This window comes from Triplophysa rosa, linkage group LG14 (genome assembly GCF_024868665.1).
Source record: "Triplophysa rosa linkage group LG14, Trosa_1v2, whole genome shotgun sequence".
Lineage (NCBI taxonomy): Eukaryota > Metazoa > Chordata > Actinopteri > Cypriniformes > Nemacheilidae > Triplophysa > Triplophysa rosa.
In genome coordinates this window covers 16553763-16573964 of record NC_079903.1, presented here as the reverse complement: position 1 = coordinate 16573964, position 20202 = coordinate 16553763, and the positions used below count along the sequence as shown (strand labels likewise).

Genomic DNA, 20202 nt, shown 5'->3' with positions numbered 1-20202 from the left:
GAAGTGAAGTGACTTCGGGAAATTACCACAAGCCGGGATTCGATTCGATCTCGGGTCGCCCTGAAACACAACCGAGCCATATGTCGGAACACTGCCCACTAGGCCATCGGACATTCATAGTGACTCTTAAGCAATACAACAGTAATATTTGTACATGTAGGAAAAGTTCAAAAATATTTCATGTTTTAACCTCGATTTTATCAGTTTTCATGTGTCTTGTCACGCTGTCAGTCTTTCACATTGCTGTTGGATGACCTTGTCACTCCTGAGGTTTGATTTTGTTGAAATTCAACGGACACTGGACTGGAATGACTCACAATACATCTAGAAATGCTGATTAAATGAAAATTTGGAATGGTTTCCGCTGCTGTATGTATATTAATCTAGGAAAGGACAGAAAATTGAGCATTTCAGCTGTAATTAAACATAACAGGTTTTGGGTTGATCTCGAGACAGTTTTTTCTTTTTGAATCATGAAAATGGGATGTTCTGTAAGCCTCGGCCATGAAGAACAGAATGATGTGAGCCCAGTATGAATTATAAATGAATTCTATTGTGCCCTCACTGTGATTTCCTGCAGGCTCGGTGCTGAGGTCATTGTGTCCCGCCTGGAGAACTGTGACAGATTAATGGCTAAATGAAAAGGATTTCGATTTCCACGCTCTTGTTGTAGTTCGCTGCAGTATACGGCACACGTATGAACTACATGAGTATGTGTAGGATACCGTGCAATTACCTGTGTCTTGTATGTGTGTGTGTTTGCACACACTTGTGTTTTGTTCTAGTGCCTCATTCTGTGGAGAAAAATGTATGAATTATGTTTGCTGATCTTTCCACAAGAGAAAATTGCTTCCTTTCTGCTGTTATATAGCAAAGGAATAAGAACAAGAGGAATGATGAGCTTTTTCATAACTCTGTCTGCAAGACTTGGCGAGTAATGTTCATTTGTGCGGAGCTCTTAAGAGGGGCCGGCCCCCAAGGTTTAACTGATGTTGTAAAGACACACTCAATAAAATTCAAGATGCAAGCGAGCGTCTACTTTTTTTGTTGGACACCATAAATGTTTTGGGTATTAAATGACTACACACGGAAAAATAAATGAGACACGGCTAGCTGACAAAAAATTCTACAAAATTCTTCTGTCGGTACTAATCTCAACACGGTGTTGTTGTCATTGACTTTCTTTGGCTGAACATAACACGAGTTATTTACAGCTAAACGTCCAAACTGTTCTGTTCCCAACAATTGATGTGAAGGTGAGATGTTCAGCATGCAGTGGCGTAGCTTTGTTTTGAAAAGTGATGGGGACAAAAACTATTAATTCTTTAATAAATAGTTTCTGTAATAACTCGTTGGGAATATTTATCATATATTGGGTGGTCCGTCCATTGCCTACTCCACTTTTTGACTCCAGCTTTCACAGTATGTGGTTCCCAACGTGTCATTTGGGGAAGGTCACTTGGCTGTTGCGGTGCATTGCACTTAAAAACAGTTTATTCCTATGACTAAAAATGTCACTTGTTCATTGGTTTATGCGTTTTGGTGCTTGGACACTGGATGCACAAGTAAGCGTGCGAACATGTTAATAGCCCCTACCTTCCGCAAGCATTTCTTCATTTTTGTCCAAAAAACAGTGGGGACACCTATCCCACCCGCAAATTACGCCTATGCCAGCATGCATTCCTCACGTAAAGCTTTGGATTCAGAAGACTTGAAACATAGCCCCCAAGTTTTATGGTCCTATGATGCTTTTAACTGATTATGTTTTTAGACCTTGGCAACCATCCACTTGTATTTCGCAGAAGAGTTCAACATGGACCTTTTTACAAAAATGGTCAATAAAATCAGAACATTTATCTATTGTGTTATACAGAAAAAAAGCCAAAAATGGTTTAATGATGACTTATAAGAACAAAATATAAAACTCAAGATTTTGAACACCGTTCACACAGTTCAGTTTCAACACTATGATCTAGTGCTTTTCATAGAACTCAGGTTGCCTGCATCTTTCTTGCATCAGAGCTTAATCATATCTTAATCATATGTTATTGCTTTGAGCCTCCTCTGAGCACAGCGTACAGTAAAATGCCTTGCTTTTCATTCCCTTGAGTCATCAGAAGCTGCTGGCAATCTGTCTTTTAAAAACGGCTACGTGCCTCTCTCATGGTATCTGAGGTTCAACCTAGCTGACGCCTGCCCTCGAAAGTGTCTGTGCATTTCAAACATGCTTGAGATGCAAAGAACTGTGAACTTACAGTAGAAAAGATGAATAATACAAAGATTTGTCTGAATTCTGAAGGCTGGTAGTGTTTGTACAACTACAAAGATCTCAAAATGTACTGCAACACATCCCATGTCCTATGTTTTTAATAACTCGGGTCATGATATCTACCCTCATGACCTCGCAGATCTTATCGTCCCAGGTCATACTCACCCAGACGACGTCACGTTACGTAAACTAATAGCTGCGGTTGAACAGATGGACCCGGCCTTGACATAAACACTTTCACCATTTCAACGAGGCCGGGACTGAGATGCATATTGATGGAGCCATACAGATGGCATTTTACCCCCAGTACCAGACTTTATGTCACATTACCATTATAATGGCTTTCATTTCCAAATCTTAAAAACATCAGGCTCAAATGCACATACACGCACTCAATTCGTATGCCTTTCTTTCATTACGTTAATGGAATATTCAAACCTCTCACCCTTAGCCGGCACATCTGTTTTTAATAACATCTACAGCAGATTTTATGAACGAGCACAAGGACATTTTCACAAAGGAAAATCATCTCTGGAGTGGAAGAAGAGTCTTAGGAAAAAACATTTTTTACTACAGTACATGCCCTTGGTGGTGTAACAGTGGGCTGTGAGTCGTGACTAACTCGTAATCTTCTCGGAGTGGTAATGGTCACAAAGCATCAATCACAGTTCAGCCGAAACCCACAGTCATGCAGACGTAGCCTTGAAATGATTTCACAATGAATTGATATTTTTACATTTCGGCTGTGATAAAGGGCATGGAGGGACAAAAAGTATATCCCAGTAAAACGCCTCGCAAAAAGAGCTCATTTCGGCTACACGCAAAGCGAGCTGTGATACACGTAATTACTGATGTCTCATGCCCCAGTGCATGCTGGGAAGAGGGCAAATTGCGTTGAACCACAAAATCAGACAGAACCCATGTCATCATCTCTATGCTAATGGGGTTTATTCCGTTATAATGTTCAACCACAAATTGTTCAGGCAAGCCTAGTGTACTAGACTACTAAACAAAAGCCTACACATGTTAAAGCAAATCTCAATGAATGACTTGATCTGATAATCAAGATGAATTCAGTACTCCGATGGTTTTATCAGGACAAGAAAATCTTTTTTTCGTTATGATCATTCCGTATAAAACAGAAACAACTATATCCTCTAAAACAAAATGTTTACTTGTGCGACTCTGTTTTGTTGTGACTTCAAATGGCAAAGACAAAATAACAGAGCGAGTCACAGATGGTCAAGAACCATGTCCCAGAGTTTATGATGTAATTATTGTTTTGTTAGGCAATCCTTCAATGTCATATGTGAACAAAACACTCTCCGAATAATGCACATGCATCTAAGTCTGACAGCGGTAAACAAAGCAGTTGATTTCTCAGAAGGAATATTTTGTTTTACCGAAAGCACCGCACAATCATCTCGCATCGTTGAAAGTGTTCCGACACGCCTAACCACAACACTGTGCACCGATTGCAAACTCACGACCACGATTTGTGAAATAACCCCAGCGCTGCATTCTCCCTTAACTTTATGCACATTTAAAAAGGTGTTTAAATGTCCTGCAGTCCAATGAATAATAATTGGCCGGAACTTCATTTAAATTCACAGAGCGGCTGAGCTGTGGTAACGTAACGTTAAACATAAGATAGGTTTGAATTGATAACCTCATGAAGATTTGCCCTTCAATTTTATTACAAGTTTCAAGGAATCCGAGAGAAGCGGTGGAACAAAGTGCAGTCATAAGTTCTCACTAAACCACTAAAAATCAAGCAGGCCAGCCCAAAGGCGCTGAAAAGCGTACAATCGCAATCGTCCCGTGGAAGGAAAAGCGAACGAGCGCCACGTGTTTCAGCTTCACAGTCGAGTCGATAACAGACGAAACTCGATTGGGACTGTTTTTGTATGCGGTGTTTGTGTGCTGGGTTGTTTACGCTTAAGGGGTCAAAGCCATCGTGGGTGATCGTGCAGATGGGAATCAAACCAAGATTACTGGATGACGTTACATTTCGAAAAAAATAATATAGCGGTTATGATGAAAACATGTGAATTAAAATTCAGTACACACCCATGCACATGTACAGCCACCGCAAGCATGCCTCAATAACACAGTGCTATTTTATAAAGGGTATATGGAGCGTTGCTGAGCTGAGATAATAAGAGACAGTGTGAGAGAGAGAGACTCAGAGTGCAGAAGCATCATTTAGCTTTGTCAGAGAAAACCATTAAATCTCCTGGGGACAAAGAAATTATCCCATTTTGTTCACACAAAAAGCACCATTTTTCAGAGGGTGGACACAACCAAGGACACAACTTTGAAAGAAAGGAAATGGCTGTGCAAAGGCTGATGGATGTGCAGAAAATATCTCTACTTACAGAGTACTCTATGGGTAGTGGTGTGGGGTAAATTGTGCCACCTTTTATTTACAGTGTCCTCTAGGCAAGGAGAAACGAGATGGACGTAAAACTAATAGGTCTTTTATTTTTCCGGATGAAAGTGTCTATAAATTGCACCACGGAAAAAGTGGACTAGTGACACAACTTGCACCGCATTAGGGGTCATGTCAGGGGGGTTTCATATTTGGGAAATAGATGAATGATTTAATTCTGAAATACAAATAAGACAATAAATGAGAAGCCTTGAATACAATATTAACATTTTTATTAACTTAAAGGAACAATACAGCGTTTTTAGGAGGATCTATTGACGAAAATGCAATATAATATACAAAACTATTTCTTCAGAGGTGTATAAAGAACTTACGTAATGAACCATTATGTTTGTAATACCTTAGAATAAGCTGTTTATATCTACATACAGAGCGGCCCTACATACATTGAATTCGCAGCCATGTTTTGTACAGCAGCCCTAAACGGACAAACAACTCTACAACGCGCTGCGGTATCGTGGTGAAACGGATCGAAGGATGATCCGTATGGATCGTGCTCTCGGGTTCAGAACGCATGTGACCCGCAGATTAACTGAAAGTTTATTCATCATTGAGTAAAAGAGTAATACGCGCTCTCGCTCGCTCTCCAGTTTCAGCTGCGCTCTCTCTCTCTCAAGTATCTGGACGAGTACAATATTAAAGCGGACAGTTCACCCAAAAATAAAAATTCTCTCATCAGTTACTCACCCAACCGAGTTGTTCCTAATCTGTAAATTTCTTAGTTCCGATGAACACAGAGAAAGATATTTGTAAGAATGCTTGTAACCAAACAGTTCTTGGCCACCATTGACTACCATAGTAGGAAAAATGACAATGGTAGTCAAAAGTGCCCCAGAACTGTTTGCTTTCCTACATTCTTCAAAATATCTTCTTTTGTGTTCAACAGAGCAAAGAAATTTATAAAGGAATTTTTCCTAGTCAGTGGTTACAAGCATTCTTCCACTTTCTCTCCCTATAATATTCTCGATCCGTATGAAATTGGCTAAGGATGAATGGATAAAATGGACAAACAGCTCTTAAATTCAAACAAGGTTAGCACATTCAGGTTGAATGCCAAGATTAACAGTCTAAGGCAGTTGTTATTATCGGGTCCCATATCCTTCTTACACAGAGGGCACCTGCTGTTACTCATTACAGACACTGCATTTGATTAACTTCACTTGGCTCTCTTAAAAGCTCTCTGCGGCACAAGAGCCATTTACAGGAGGACGTTTTATAAACAAATATTGCAAGCTCAGTATATGACAAGTATAGCCTATACCAAACTAACACCATATGTCATTATGGATACGTATTAATTATAGGCTTTTAAATTTACGCTTTATAGACGGTTTCAAAGCAACAACATAAACAAACGTTACAGTGCATGCGCGCGCTCGTGGACTGCCCTTAACTTCCGGTACACATACGCAAATAATACAGTGCCTGTAGATTATTTCTGATAACAAGCCAAAGAAACCGAGAAGAACCGTTACTTGGCTAAACTTGCCCCTACAATATTTTAAATGTAGATGTCAATGTCCCATACGGTTTCTTTAAATGCGACAAAACTATAGGATCCATTCAACAAATTGTTTATTTAATACAATCATTATAAAATTAAAATAATAATATACATTTATATTAACATAAATTAAATTAAATATAAATAGTTGTATATTATTATGTATATTATTAGACATTAGCCAGACCGGCAGTTAACTGCAGTCCAGGCGCACGCATCTGATGAAACGATCTATAGGTTGTGGGGGTTTAATAAAATCTATTTCCCACTTTATACAATAATATTGGAAGCTGGTTTATATGTTGCTTGCAAAAAAGGAAAAGAACCTGAAGAATTGAGCCATGTATAAAGAGCCGACATCAATGGAGAAAAATGCTTTTTGCAGCAGGGGCGAACTGTGCTGTACTAACCAGCCAAACCTTGACCCCTTTGGAACAGTCAGAGGACCACTTCAAAACATTTCTGAGAAGAGCTAGTGGGCAAGAAGTGCTGTGATGAGCACGTACAGCACTCAGAGGACCTCAGAGGAGAGCAGTACACTGAAAACTATGTTATTCTAAGGTCACACTGTTCCATTTTCGCTTTAGTCAACACACTTCACAAACACATGTTCGGTTCTTCTGCACAATAAAGAAGAATCATAGACGCGCTGTAACAGAGGAAACTTTTAAACACCTCGACAGTAGAAATCTACTGATATGATTCTGAGAAGTGTTTGGAAATGACTTGTCATTTTAGCACACATCTGAACTGCTCAGTAAATCCGACAGGTAATTTGCCTCACCATCTGTATATTGTGAGGTCTGTGATACTTAAGTTTATCATTGAATAAATAAGCATGCTTTTATTCATTCAGTCCAATCTGTGTAGTTGTTGGTTTTATAAGGAGCAAAGCTATTGTCTGAATGACTCTCTCCAACAAGATTTCAAGTTTTATCATTTCAGAATCACTGCAGCGCGACCCAATTAAACTGATCATTACTTGTTCATTGTCAAATTGTGTTTTTAATTGGAAAGATCTGGGTAGCCTTCATTTAAAACACAGCTGGTCCTGTCAGCAATGTAGTGAAAGAATTACATTTCTGTCACTTTTTAAGGTTTTGTTTATTACACGATTATCTCAAAGTCACCTAAGTGACGCTGCGAGGGACAAGGTACAAAGTTTCCAACGTTATTCACAGCCAGAACTCAGGTTGTAGGAATATTACATGCAATTTTCTATTCTGTCAGAGGCACTCAGAGCCTGCATGCTGAGCCCCCTTTTCTTTTCATCTGCTGGATTTCCAGAATGCAGTCCATTTTTTAACCTTGGGTTGCTCTATTCCCTCTGCCAGCTTAAAGGGGTTGTCAGGTGGTGCACTGATGCAGGTGGGGTGTAATTATGCCAGACATTTCTCTGTGAAGGGGGTCATTCTTTTTGAGTAGGTCAGGTAATCTTGACAATTTTCAGAACATTTCAGTTACCATTCATGAACATTATGAACATTCATCAGTATTAGGATGAAATTTGATATATAGCAGGCCAACTAAAGCTGTAACATTTTTATATAAACAAATTTAGAAACATACAAAAATCAGAGCAAGTACAAGTTCAAAATTGTCAACCTAACTTAAGGGATAGTTCACGTAAGAATACAAATTGGGCCATCATTTACTCACCCTCTTTTACTCCTCTTTTCACAATGGTAAACTTATAGTAATGATTCGAGTTGTTGATGTACAATCTTAGAAAATGACAGTTTAACTTAATTTGACATGAATCCACATAAAGATGAGCGATAGAGAGGCAAAAGTTATGAATTACAGTTTTAAATTGGCAATTAAATAAATGTTGCAATATAAGAAATTATATAATGAATAATATGTAATGAAAAAGACGTTTAAAAGTTAGTAAGACTTTTAAGAGAAGATTATTGTTAAAATGATAGTTCATAAAAACAAATCTGTTATTATTTACTCACCCTCTTGTCATTTCAAACCTGTATGACTTTCTTTCTTCTGCAGAACACAAAAGAGGATATTTTGAAGAATGCTGATAACCGAGTACTCATTCACTCCAATTGTATGTCCACAAAACCAATGCAAGTCAATAGGTATCACACTGTTCATTTACCAGCATTCTTACGATTCATACAGGTTTGAAATGACAAGAGGGTGAGTAAATGTTGACAGAATTTTCATTTTTGGGTGAACTATCCCTTTATTGACCTAATGATAGATTAATACATATTCAAAGATATGTGAGTTTTTTCTGAAGTGTGTAAACGGTCAATGCTTTACGTTTTTTTTACATTTAATTTAGGCCCTTTTATTTTTGCACAGTTTAGTGGTATAGAGGACAGGAAGCGAACTGGGAGAGAGAAGGGGGTTGGACCAGGAAAGGAAATCGAGCTGGGACTTGAACTCGGGTAGCCCGAAGCGATGTTGCGCTACATGTCATGGTGCACTGTCCACATGGCCACAGGCTCCGACTAATGCTTTAAGTATAAGTTTTATGTTGCACACTTAATGTACACTGAATGTATGGGATATTTGTTTAAAAATGTACATTTTAGCAAGGCTAGGGACTATATCATAATTACCTGCATGAAATATCAACAGACAGCTCCCACATGAGAGAAACAGCTGCCAAAATGTGCTGCAAACTGTTGACAGCTCTTTTGCACTCCTGACAGATTCAGACTGAAGACAGCCATGTGGGACTTACTGCCCGAGCTGTCTCTCACCTGAGAAACACTTAAGCATAACCAACTGGCAACGACCCAGAAAAAGGTTCTTCTATAATTCAAGTTGTTATTTTAAAATAGATCATGTCCTATCTATATACTCTACACTCTAAAAAAAATCGTAAATATGGGGCACAATATACTGTATTAATATGAAGGAATTTCCCGTATTCATTTTTACAGTCGTTTTACCTGTATTTTACATTTTGCACTGCATTAAATTGCATTTTAGCATTAACGGAAATGTCCGTAAAATAAAGGAAAATGTACTGGTAATTTTCTGCCAGTACTTTATCCGTTTTTTTACGGATTTTTTTTACAGCGCACATGTACACTAAACTGAATGTTGAATGATATATACAAACCTTGTTTTGTAACACTACAAAGCTTTTGGTCAAACATGTGTTTTTATTTTAGAGTGCAGATATTTACTTTTTTCTTTTTATAACCATTGAGTTAGAAATGGCAGTAAATTACTTTGATATATTACAGATAGCATCAACTATAGAAAGCGTAGCACAATCTCTACTGATATGATACATGAATATTTCATACATTAACCAGTCTGGCTTTATCCTGACATTGTCCAACAGGGTACATCCAGTTCTTAGTCAGCTATAAAAGAGTGTCTACACCCAGAGGAGCAGTCAATCACTCTCAGAACAAGCCTACTGACATCAGAGCCCCCATAACTCTCTTCAGAACAAGAGGCATTTGCTTCGGTCCCACGGTCACGCTTATCCAGGACTCGACTGAGTTTCAGAGCATGTTCTGCTTCTCGCCACACACACGCATGCACGCACACACCGATCACTCTCTTGGCTAATGAGTCGCGGCGATTGAAGACCCCAGCTATACCTCCATTCCGGTGCCACTCCGTAATGTCGACCTCTCCCATCTCCTGGTCTGAAAGACAGCCAAAGCTTTTCATTACAAAAAGTGGTTTGTGTCTCTGCTCTTAGACCAACTCGCTCACTCATTTCTGTCCGCGGCCGAGCCATTAACATGATTTGAGGTTAATTGTGTAAATATTTCAGGTGGCCTGGCGTAACGCATGTTGTTCCAGCACAAAAATAAAAATTCCACCACAGTGCTCGGTTTTTATTTCAGCAAAACAGAAGCTCATTGTCTGCGCATTAGTCTGAATTTTGCTTTGTTTCGACACACACCCCGCGTTTTCTGTATTTGTAAATGTCACGCGAAATGTATGTGCAACGCAAGCCGAATGCCGCGAACTGAATCATTTTCCAAGCTTGCAATATGTTGTTACTCGCTGGGACCAATTCCAGCCCGGGCTTCATCAGTGGAGCCGATTTATCACATTTCTGCTGTTCTCTTCAACAGAAACATAGATTACAACATACAGCCTGCATGTAAAGGAACCAGGTCAAGGACAAATGTTGACAGATGCGGTACATTTAAAACATAGTTTACAGCCTCCCACTTCCAAGCTTTTTCAATGACAAACAAATCTTGAAGTCCCCTGGCAAATATTCACTGGTGTTTAGTTGATTAGCTGTTTCTCTCACCCGAACACAGGGAGGCTAAATTAAAGAGCGCTTGTGTTTTCCTAAGTGACATCGTCGATTTGTCAGTGAGAGGTTATTGCCTTCTCTCTCTCTCTCTCTCTCTCTCTCTCCGCTTGTGACCTGCCAAATCTAACTTCTAATAATTCCTCTTTGGCAGATTTAAGCAGGATCAGTGGCTGAGGTGTGCGTGTGGGGCCGGCTGGGCGAGGCAACTCATTCAGATTCCGACCACATGCTGTTTTTACCTGCCCCTGAGCAAAGACGCAGATAACCGGAGCTTGTTTTTGCTGTCTGGCTAAATGGCAGAAAAGCATCTCCTGTCACATGCTTTTGGGAAATATAAATTCACATTTCAGGTATATGTTTGAACACTTTTATTGATGTCTATTTGTTACTGAACTTGGCTGGGGGTGAATTATAAGGATTGTTGCAATTTTGAAAGAATGTGGGCCAAGAAATTTGACCCGATTTACCTAATAATTAGATAGCTAGTTAAAATTATGGGAAATCTCTATGATTTTCTTTAGTGCTGTCAAATCGATTAATCGCGATTCATTTATTGTAAAATAAATGTTTGTGTTTATAAAATATATGTGTGTGGCATGTTTATTTATATGTATAAATACACAAACATACATGTATTTTTATGGAATATGAGTAATATTTTTATTTATACATACAGTAATATGTATACATTTTATACAAATATATACAGTATATACCTATCGTACTATATTATATACATATAATACATATACATATTTATTGTGTGTGTGTGTGTGTGTGTGTGTGTGTGTGTGTGTGTGTGTGTGTGTGTGTGTGTGCGCGTGTGCGCGTGTGTGCGGGAAGAGTAAACCCTACGGTATGGGGACAAAATGTCCCCACAAAGATGGCAATATCCAAAATCCTTGTCCTTGAGGGGACATTTTTTGGTCCCCATGAGGAAACAAGCTTATAAATCATACAGAATTAACTTTTTTGAAAATCTAAAAGAGCAGACAGTTGTGTGTGATTGTTAGGGAATATGATATACAGTTTGTACAGTATAAAAACCATTGCGTCTATGGAACGTCCCCATAAAACATGGAAACCCAACGTGTGTGTGTGTGCGTGTTTCTATCTACATATAAATATACACACACAAGTAGGGGTGTAACGATTCACCGTGAGCCAGTTGAAAATCGGTTATAATGAGTGACGATTCAAATCGGTTGAGGTGTGAACTGAATCGTAATACATTTTTTGAACAGCAGGGGCCGCTATTTTCACTGCAAATCTAAACGTGGACATGCTGATATTTCTTAAATGCAAAAAAATCCAAGAAAAGCTCAGACAGTATTAGTTTGTTTATATTAAAGAGACTTTTTCTATTATTAATTTGTTATAAAATTGCAGTTTAGTTTTGTTATTTCAAATAAAACATTTTATTATACAAAGAAACGTGAAGCATTTAAGAAATCATGCAAGGGAAGTTGTTCATTTCTAATTTGTTTCAACTCATTTTGTAAAAATAAATGGTGAATAAATCGCATCGTGAGATCAGAATCGTGACTCACATCGCATCGTGAGCTGAGTGAATTGTTACATCCCTACACACAAGACAAATATTATACAAAGAAACGTTTAATCGCGATTAATAAATTTGACAGCATGAATCATGTTACCTAAATCCCCATTTTTATAAGAATATATTGTATTTCAACATTATGCATTTAAATCTATTTTTTATTTTGTTTTTATTCAGATTTACCATGCAGTTTGTTTACTGTAATAACCAAATAAGAATTGACTGACTTAACTGATGAAAATGTAATTATATTACATAAGATATTTACACTTCACCAGTGCCCAATGTTTTTTAAGGGCTCTGAGAAGTGTGAAATAGGCTTATGTTCTATTTCTGCTGCAAAGAAGTGTAACAGTGTCATCGGTCACATGACACTCATGGCTCAGGTCATTAGCTCAAAAAAATGATCTTTGACTGAATGCTGTAAGGCAAATATGACAGTATACTTATGGGAGCTGCTTGCACCAGCAAAGCAATCTGTTGCCAACTAATTTACAAACAACAATACACATATGTATATGTAATATAACATTTACATTGAAATAAAAATATCATCATTTACTCATTTTCTTTTATACAGGTTTGGAATGAAATGAATGTAAGATATTTTGAAGAATGTTGGAATCCAAACAATGACCCACAATTTACTTCTATTGAACGGTTGCAAAATTACTGACATTTCATATGAAGTCATAAATAGGTTTAAAATGAGGGTGAATTAATGATGACCAAATTATGATTTTAGGTGATCGGTCCCTTTTAGAATTATCAGTGGAATTATAATTACCGTCTCTGGTGATGATCATGGCATACAATTCTGATAATAACATGGGCAGGTAGTGAAAAATTGGCCTAAAAATCTGATTAAAGCTAAATTTCATGATTCTAATAACATTGAACTTTGATTTCTGCTTGCATGCTGTTTTTATTGTCATCATCATAGTGGGGGACATTTAGCATGCAGCGCATGGCTAATCTTCTCTTATAAGATTTTTGCTAATCTGTTTTGATAGAAAAAACTGAAATAACCAGCATGTCTCAGTAAGGGGACACAGCTCAGATAGCAGAAGTGATGCACTGTAATGTTGCGGTTCTATATTCTCATTTATCCTTGTCAACAGAGATGTTTGCATTGATCCATCAATGGGAGCTATTTCACGTGCTTCATCTATCTTCTGACTGTCACACACAAACACATACACACACTTGTTTCATTATATAAGGACATCGCAATGTTCATACCAAGCTAATGATATTTTTATGATATCACTCAGTCCTATACAAACTAACACTCATGCACCTGATGACATTATTACATTTGAATAAAACATGACATACAACATCAGTCAGCCTCAATAAAATAATATGAAATCTTGACACTTGATATTTTGCATATATGAAAGAAACGTATGGTTTAAAAAACCTTTTTGATATTACATTTTTACACACGCCAAGTTCAACTACACATTTTCCTTTCCATTAGCTTGTGGACCAAAAAGTAGATTCCAGAGCTGCTGTTGTTGTTTCAGTGGTGTCGGCCTCAATCCTTATTCAATGGACTGCACTCATTGTGATTAAAACTAATTGACTTCAGTGCTTTAAGTGGAGCGTGAAAAAGAATTTGGAGGGAGAGGCATTCATCAGAAAACACTTATATGGGTTTTCTTCTCCTAAATGGCGGTTTTGTACTGACTTTATTAGACCATTAGCTCCATTGCAGCGTTTTAATTCCTTTCTCCTAGACTGTGGGGTGGTGACCATAACTTTGACCTACTTTACATGAATAACAGTCGTACAGGTGTATAAATAAGTTAACTAAACAGCCATTTCAACCCCTTGCATAATTACTTGCCTAAAATTGCTTTAGCATCTGAAGTCTTTAATATGAAAAGCTCCTATAATTGGCTTTCGCTTTCAGAATAAAGCGGTCTCAAAAAGTGTGCGATTCTGCTCCCAAAGGCAAAATTAGCCATTTCGGTTCATTTGAGATCTCATTTTCACTTTCTAGTGCTCAACGGAGTGCGCACTTAACACGAGGCTGGATACATTTTTCAGTGATGTGGGGTGTAAGCACCAGAAATCTCCTGTTATATTTGAATTAGCCTACGTTAATTATCACTGAATCACTGATGCCATATCTGGGATTATTAAAGAATTATTGCGTCTAGACTAAATCTGTGCTGATGTATCAACTCTTGAAGCCTAATTCAGAGATGAACATCTGAACAGTTTAGCTGCAGGAGAAGCTGTTGTTCAATACAAAATGGAGCCTCATTTGAAATACAGAACAGACAGCTTGATGCCACCCGGGTCCTGCGGTGTCACGGTGAGCAACAACAGCCATTTATTTAAAGGCTTATGGTGCTCGATCCTGCCTCCCAACTGCATTGATTCTAATATTATGTCAGAGAAATGGATGGGTTTGGAGGAATACATTTAAATGTAAATCTGATGTGGCCTTAGTCAGAGCGAGAGGTGTGGAATTTCCATCAAAGAATATACCTTCATAGATAAAATCAGAGATTTGCCAAAACAATAGTTTGTATTCTTGTTGTGATTTTGGATTCATCTACAACCTAATCTTTTGAAATAAAGTTTTGCATCTCCTCTATTTTTCTTATTTAAAGGCAGGGTGGGTGATCCTGTCCAGAAACATTTTTGTCATGTTGGTTGGAAATCTCTTTACATTCTGATAGCAATCAAGAAGTACAGTGGTCAAATAGTATTTGTATAATTATATATCGTCTGTGAAAGGCGTAGGACCAGAAAACATTCGCCCAATCAAAACGTTCTGGCCGAACGCTGTGACTGGTCATGTGTACATTTTCAGCCAACGTATTTTGCATACCACTGTGCACCCTGTTCACGCAGACATCATACGTCATCAGCGCGCTCACATCCGCTGTGTCAATGTAGGGAGAATGGCGGACAATCAGCAACAATCAAACTTTCCTGCGGAATCGACAACAAGTAAATCTACAAAACAAAAGTCAGTTTTTGAAAAAGCAGTGACTAAAAAACGCCTGGAACATGAAAGAGGAAAAACTTGAATTATCATCGGTTCAGCTTTTACAGGATGGAGACAGCTCCGGCAGGCAAAGGGTCTGAAAGACGATACCATGGTTGCTCTCTTTCTTTTGGACAGGTATGTACATGCTTCGAGAGGAATTTAATGGATTTAGTATGTAATTTGTTATGTGGATTTACGAAATACATTCATGTGTTTGGAGGAGGCGTGGCTTTGGACGGCGAATCGCATAGAGGGTGGGATTATAATTTCAGTGCTAGCACCTTTCCAAATCAACCACCCCACCTTTAACTCAAGACAAGTCACATGAGCAAGCACATCTTAAAGGTCCAGTGTATGATATTTAGCGGCATCTAGTGGTGAGGTCGCAAATTGCAACCAATGGCTCACTCCACTCCTCCCCCCTCCTTTTCGAAGCACTACGGAGGCTGACACAGAACTAAGATATTGTCACGTTTTCACTTCTTTGCCGAAAGAGATAACGGATTTACGAAACACGCACCGTAGAGGAGTTTGTCCGTTTGGGGCTACTGTAGAAACAACATGGCGAATTCCATGCAAGGGGACCCGCGGTGTATGTAGATAGAAATAGCTCATTCAATGCTTCATTATGTATTGTCTTTATACACCTCTGAAGACATATTTATGTATATTTCTGTCAATAGATCCTCCAAAAAATTTCCGGCTGGACCTTTAAGATATAGCGATCCATATTCTTTTACCTTTAATCTATTATGCAATAATTCTAGAAGGTTAAACTCATTTAAGACAAGAAAAAATGTGTATACTATACTGAACTGAACTCGAATAAGGTATATAACACAGCATTACAGTAAACACTGCAAAACAAAATATGATAATGTATATAGAACTATGTGTAACAATATATACAGACACAGAAAAAATTAACATACACAGTCTCCAAACACTCACATCTCAGAATACACGCGGTACAATCGCTCAGCAAGACATTGCAGTGCCATCAGCGCTTGTACAGCAATGAATGAAGCTCTTTTGTGGCTCTTGTGAAGTTTTTATGCTTTGAACAATTTCATGACTTCTACTGAGCGAAATGCATGGAGCCACTGCGTGAAGCTTTTCATGATAGAATCTGTCAGTTTCTTTCTTACTAACACTGGGAAAAGAAAATAATAATATAACAAAAAGAGATATTTAAAAAATAGTTTTACTTCATACTTTGACAGATCATAGTGACTGTTATGCTACAAAATAATAAAATAAATACAACCTGTCTTTTGCAGCCATACTATAGTCAGTCTCAAATCAGATAATTCACACAATTCCTATTGATCTATGAGTGAATAATGACATCAATTTTGGTCACATATAGCAATTGTATGGCTTAGAAAAGACAAAGAATATGGCGCAGAAATCATATGGACTTATTTTGTGGTGGATTTATGACGTTTTGAGAGACTGCTTATATACTGCCATCATATGGTGAATAAAGTTATTAAATGTAACAAATGTATTTCTGTGTCTTGGAATACATAAGGCTTGAATTTTTTATGTATATTGTGCATGCAATGCAGGCGTATCAGTCATTGTACTACAGTGTGGCACAATACGTTAATGCAAGGTTTTGGAATTTAAAATTTTCTCAAAGATGAAATTAAACAGTAAAGGAAAACATGTCTATTATTTCTAGCAATATATCTATTACTTGATATTTTATTTATGTAATTATTATTTTATTCCACTTTAAAATAACTATACCTTACCATAGAGTAGTTTCTTAAAAATGCAACTCAATAAGTGTTATTCTATTGGGGGAACCCTATATCAGTATATATCAATATTTCACAGCCACTCGATATATCAGCTTCACTTGCTTGTAGACAGTCGATTGTTGGCTACCCTCTGCATTCCCATCATTGCCCCCAGCTTTTCAACATTATGAATAATTCACAAATCATAGAAGTAAACAAAATGATAAAACAAGGGGAAAGGACCCTGGCTAGTGGCAGATGCATGGCGGGTTCAGTCTGTCTGCTGGCGGCTCTGTGTTATTTAAACATGCAAGCAAAAATATGCACTCATGAATATTAAACCACATGAATATGTCTCCCAGAGATAGGAAGTAATATCATCTTATTTTAGCGCTGCACTTTCCAACTTCAGTTTGTGGGGTATTGTTGTTTGCTTTCTGTAAGCAATGATGGGTAAATGATTGTAGAGCTAGATCTTCATTAGAAAAATGTAATGTGGGTATGGGTCTAAGATTTGTGTACCACATGGAATACCAAGGAGGAGGTTCCGTCCTTTTTATCATGCAAATATTGTAATGCAGCTCGAATATTGTAATGCAGTTCCATTTTTCACAAAAGACAATACAATATGCAACTTCTAGTAAAAAAAACGATCATATGCCAGTGAACAAAAACATATTTTCAAGCATGTTTTATATTTAATTTCAAGCAACTGAGCAAAATGTATCGCAATATTTATTTGTCAAATTATTCTTCCATACCGCTTGCTACACAGGTGTATTTTATATATTAAAAATAATTTATTTTCAAAGTTTTGTCATAATGCCTAAAATCTTATAGCATTCAGCAATTATTTCAGAACAAAAGGAAATTTACGAAATATATTACTTTTTTAGGGGGGTGAACTATTCCATCAATGACCATATTACAATGCCATTGCAAGAAATATTACTGTTGTATTGCTTAAAAGTGAAAATTAACTTGTTTTCTTGGCGTTTTTTGAGGTCTGAAAAAATACAGAACATCTTATTCCGTTATTTTGACCCGTTTCTCTAGTTTTCATTTTCTGCAAATAAATGCTAATAGAAACAATATTTTCATATGAAATTTGGAAGAAATATATAAAAATGTCATCACTGCAAGGCACTTGAAAGTGTTATAAAAGTTCAAATGCCTTTATTAACACATGGCTTTATCTAAAAACACATCACAGACGTGCACCAACGCATTGCGGCTTACAAGCCTTCATCAGGGTGTCAAACTACAAACACATGCCAAGTCCCTTAGTTTAAACGATCATCTAGTCACATGACATAGTCACCTGATCAAGTATCGAAGCAACTCAAAACAAATGATTTTTCATAAATATAATAACTAACATAATTTTAATTACAAACAATATAGATCAAGGAGAGACATTTTTTACAAAAAAGGTAAAAAATCTAATTCTCCATGTAAACCTGGAAATGTAATTGCTTTCAATGTATAGATCCAAAAGGACTCTCTGTTTTAACCCTTTTATCCTATATCCTCTTATCTCTAAACATGCTCTATACCAACAATTTTCAATGTACTAGCATAACACTTTCGAGTGCCTTGGAGAGATGTTTTTTTCTTTTAAGAAATCCTGTATCCAAAGAGCACCGATACATGCACTATACCCCAGGAGCATTCATAGGCATTTCTTTAAGTATTGGAAGAAATATTGTTAGTAGCTCACAGAATAAAACACAAATGATCATTTTACCTAAACACATACCTATAAATAGTACATTTTAAAATCAGAAAAACTGATTTTAAAATGGTCTCTTAATTTTTTCCGTGGCTGTAATATACTTAATTATGTAAAATGCCATAGATCATAATGTAAGGTATAGCAAATAAAATATGAAAAGCTGCGCTATAGTCATTGTTCTCGGCAGGATTGTCTGATACAGAATGAAAAGGTCACAGAGGTATTGTAAGCCCCGTGTATGCACATTACACAGTCGGTAGCAAATTCTCAGTTCTAATTCAAGATGTACTCTAAAAGGCGATTTCTTGACGGAAGCAGCCTTACAATCTTTATTCCCATTAATTGACCCACTTAAAAGCAGGCAAATTATTTTCATTTGGAAATTTCCACTTCAGGAGTTCTATAATTAACATTCCTTATAGGCCTAATAAAAAAATGTAAGTGCTAATTGCACTCCCGACTCTTGCAGTTCAACTCAAGATACCCCCTCTGGCACGAACACATTTGTAAAGAAATCCAAAAATGATGCCTAAAACAGCCTTTAAGTTGTAAAAAGCCTTTTCGTCAGTCACTTAAATCAAATTCTGCTCAAAGAGTCCCATTATAGTACAGTATATCAAGGATTTGACTCAAAATCCAGGACTGTTTGGTATCAAAAACAACAAAGAGCGCATTACGATCAATTATATTGATTGGTTTGGGCCTAGTTTATTCGCTATAAATAGCTATTTGTCTGGTACTGAATGGAATTGTGATCAATGCTCCACCTCAGACGTTCATAATAGGATTATCCTAACATTAGTTTTATAGTAGCATCAACCACAGTTGAGTTCTGAACTAGGGCATTTCATAAGAGACCGTTTGATTGCCATGCCATTCGAATGCTAAAACTCTTATAGCGGCTTAGTTTTATTTCCTCCCCCACTATATCAGAGAAATCCATTTTTTAATCTTCTGAAGGGTCCAGTGCTTTGACAAATTCTAGGCTTTTTTACTCAAAGAACTAAAAAGGCCAGTGTGTGCTAATCTATACGTTTTCAGGATAAAGGCACTTTCGAGTGCGCTATTCTTAGACGCATCTTTCTGAATGACCTCTTCATCACGAAATGCATAAACAGCTTGACAGTTTCAGAGAGGTTGCGTGAATACTTTCATTTTAAAAGTACTTTAGCATTGCTTCATATCCAAAGGTCATATTTTAATCATTCGTTTTTAGATGTCCTACATTCAAATACCTGTATACATTATTCCACAAACATGAATCACATTTTAAGTGCCTTCATCCTGCTGTAAATACGGGTAAACTTAAGTGCGGTGATTGCACTACTGTGTGTGTCCGAGTCATTTATAACAGCAGCGTTTATTGAGGCAATTCAAATCAAGTGCTGCACGCGAACGTTGTCATTTCATTTTTCATTTCAATTTACCTTTACATTTATTTATTTAGCAGGTGCTTTTATTCGAAGTGACCTGAAAATGATGAAACATCACGAGCAATTTGTCAGCCAACAATAACCATGGTACACAATGATAAATTTAGAGTACTGTATGTGTGAGATTAATACACAGAAGTCATCACGCATCAAGTGCTCTAAAATGCTTTTGATGAGGATGGTATTGGTCAGGCATCACTAAATGCAACATTACCACTCAAAAGGAACC

The 20202-nt window shown here is 37.3% G+C and overlaps 1 protein-coding gene across 4 annotated transcripts in view; it reads right to left on the bottom strand.

The window, feature by feature from the left end:
- The window catches only part of zgc:153372 (uncharacterized protein LOC767695 homolog), an 85532-nt gene that overhangs the window by 13600 nt on the left and 51730 nt on the right, over positions 1 to 20202 (bottom strand). For 2 of the 4 annotated variants that reach the window (XR_008964275.1, XR_008964277.1), the window contains one exon: positions 9386 to 9857. The exons of the other annotated variants lie outside the window; for them this stretch is intronic. The gene's annotated coding sequence lies outside the window, so the exon portion shown is untranslated. Of the gene's footprint in view, positions 1 to 9385; positions 9858 to 20202 lie in introns of those variants that run through there. 4 annotated transcript variants of the gene reach the window in all.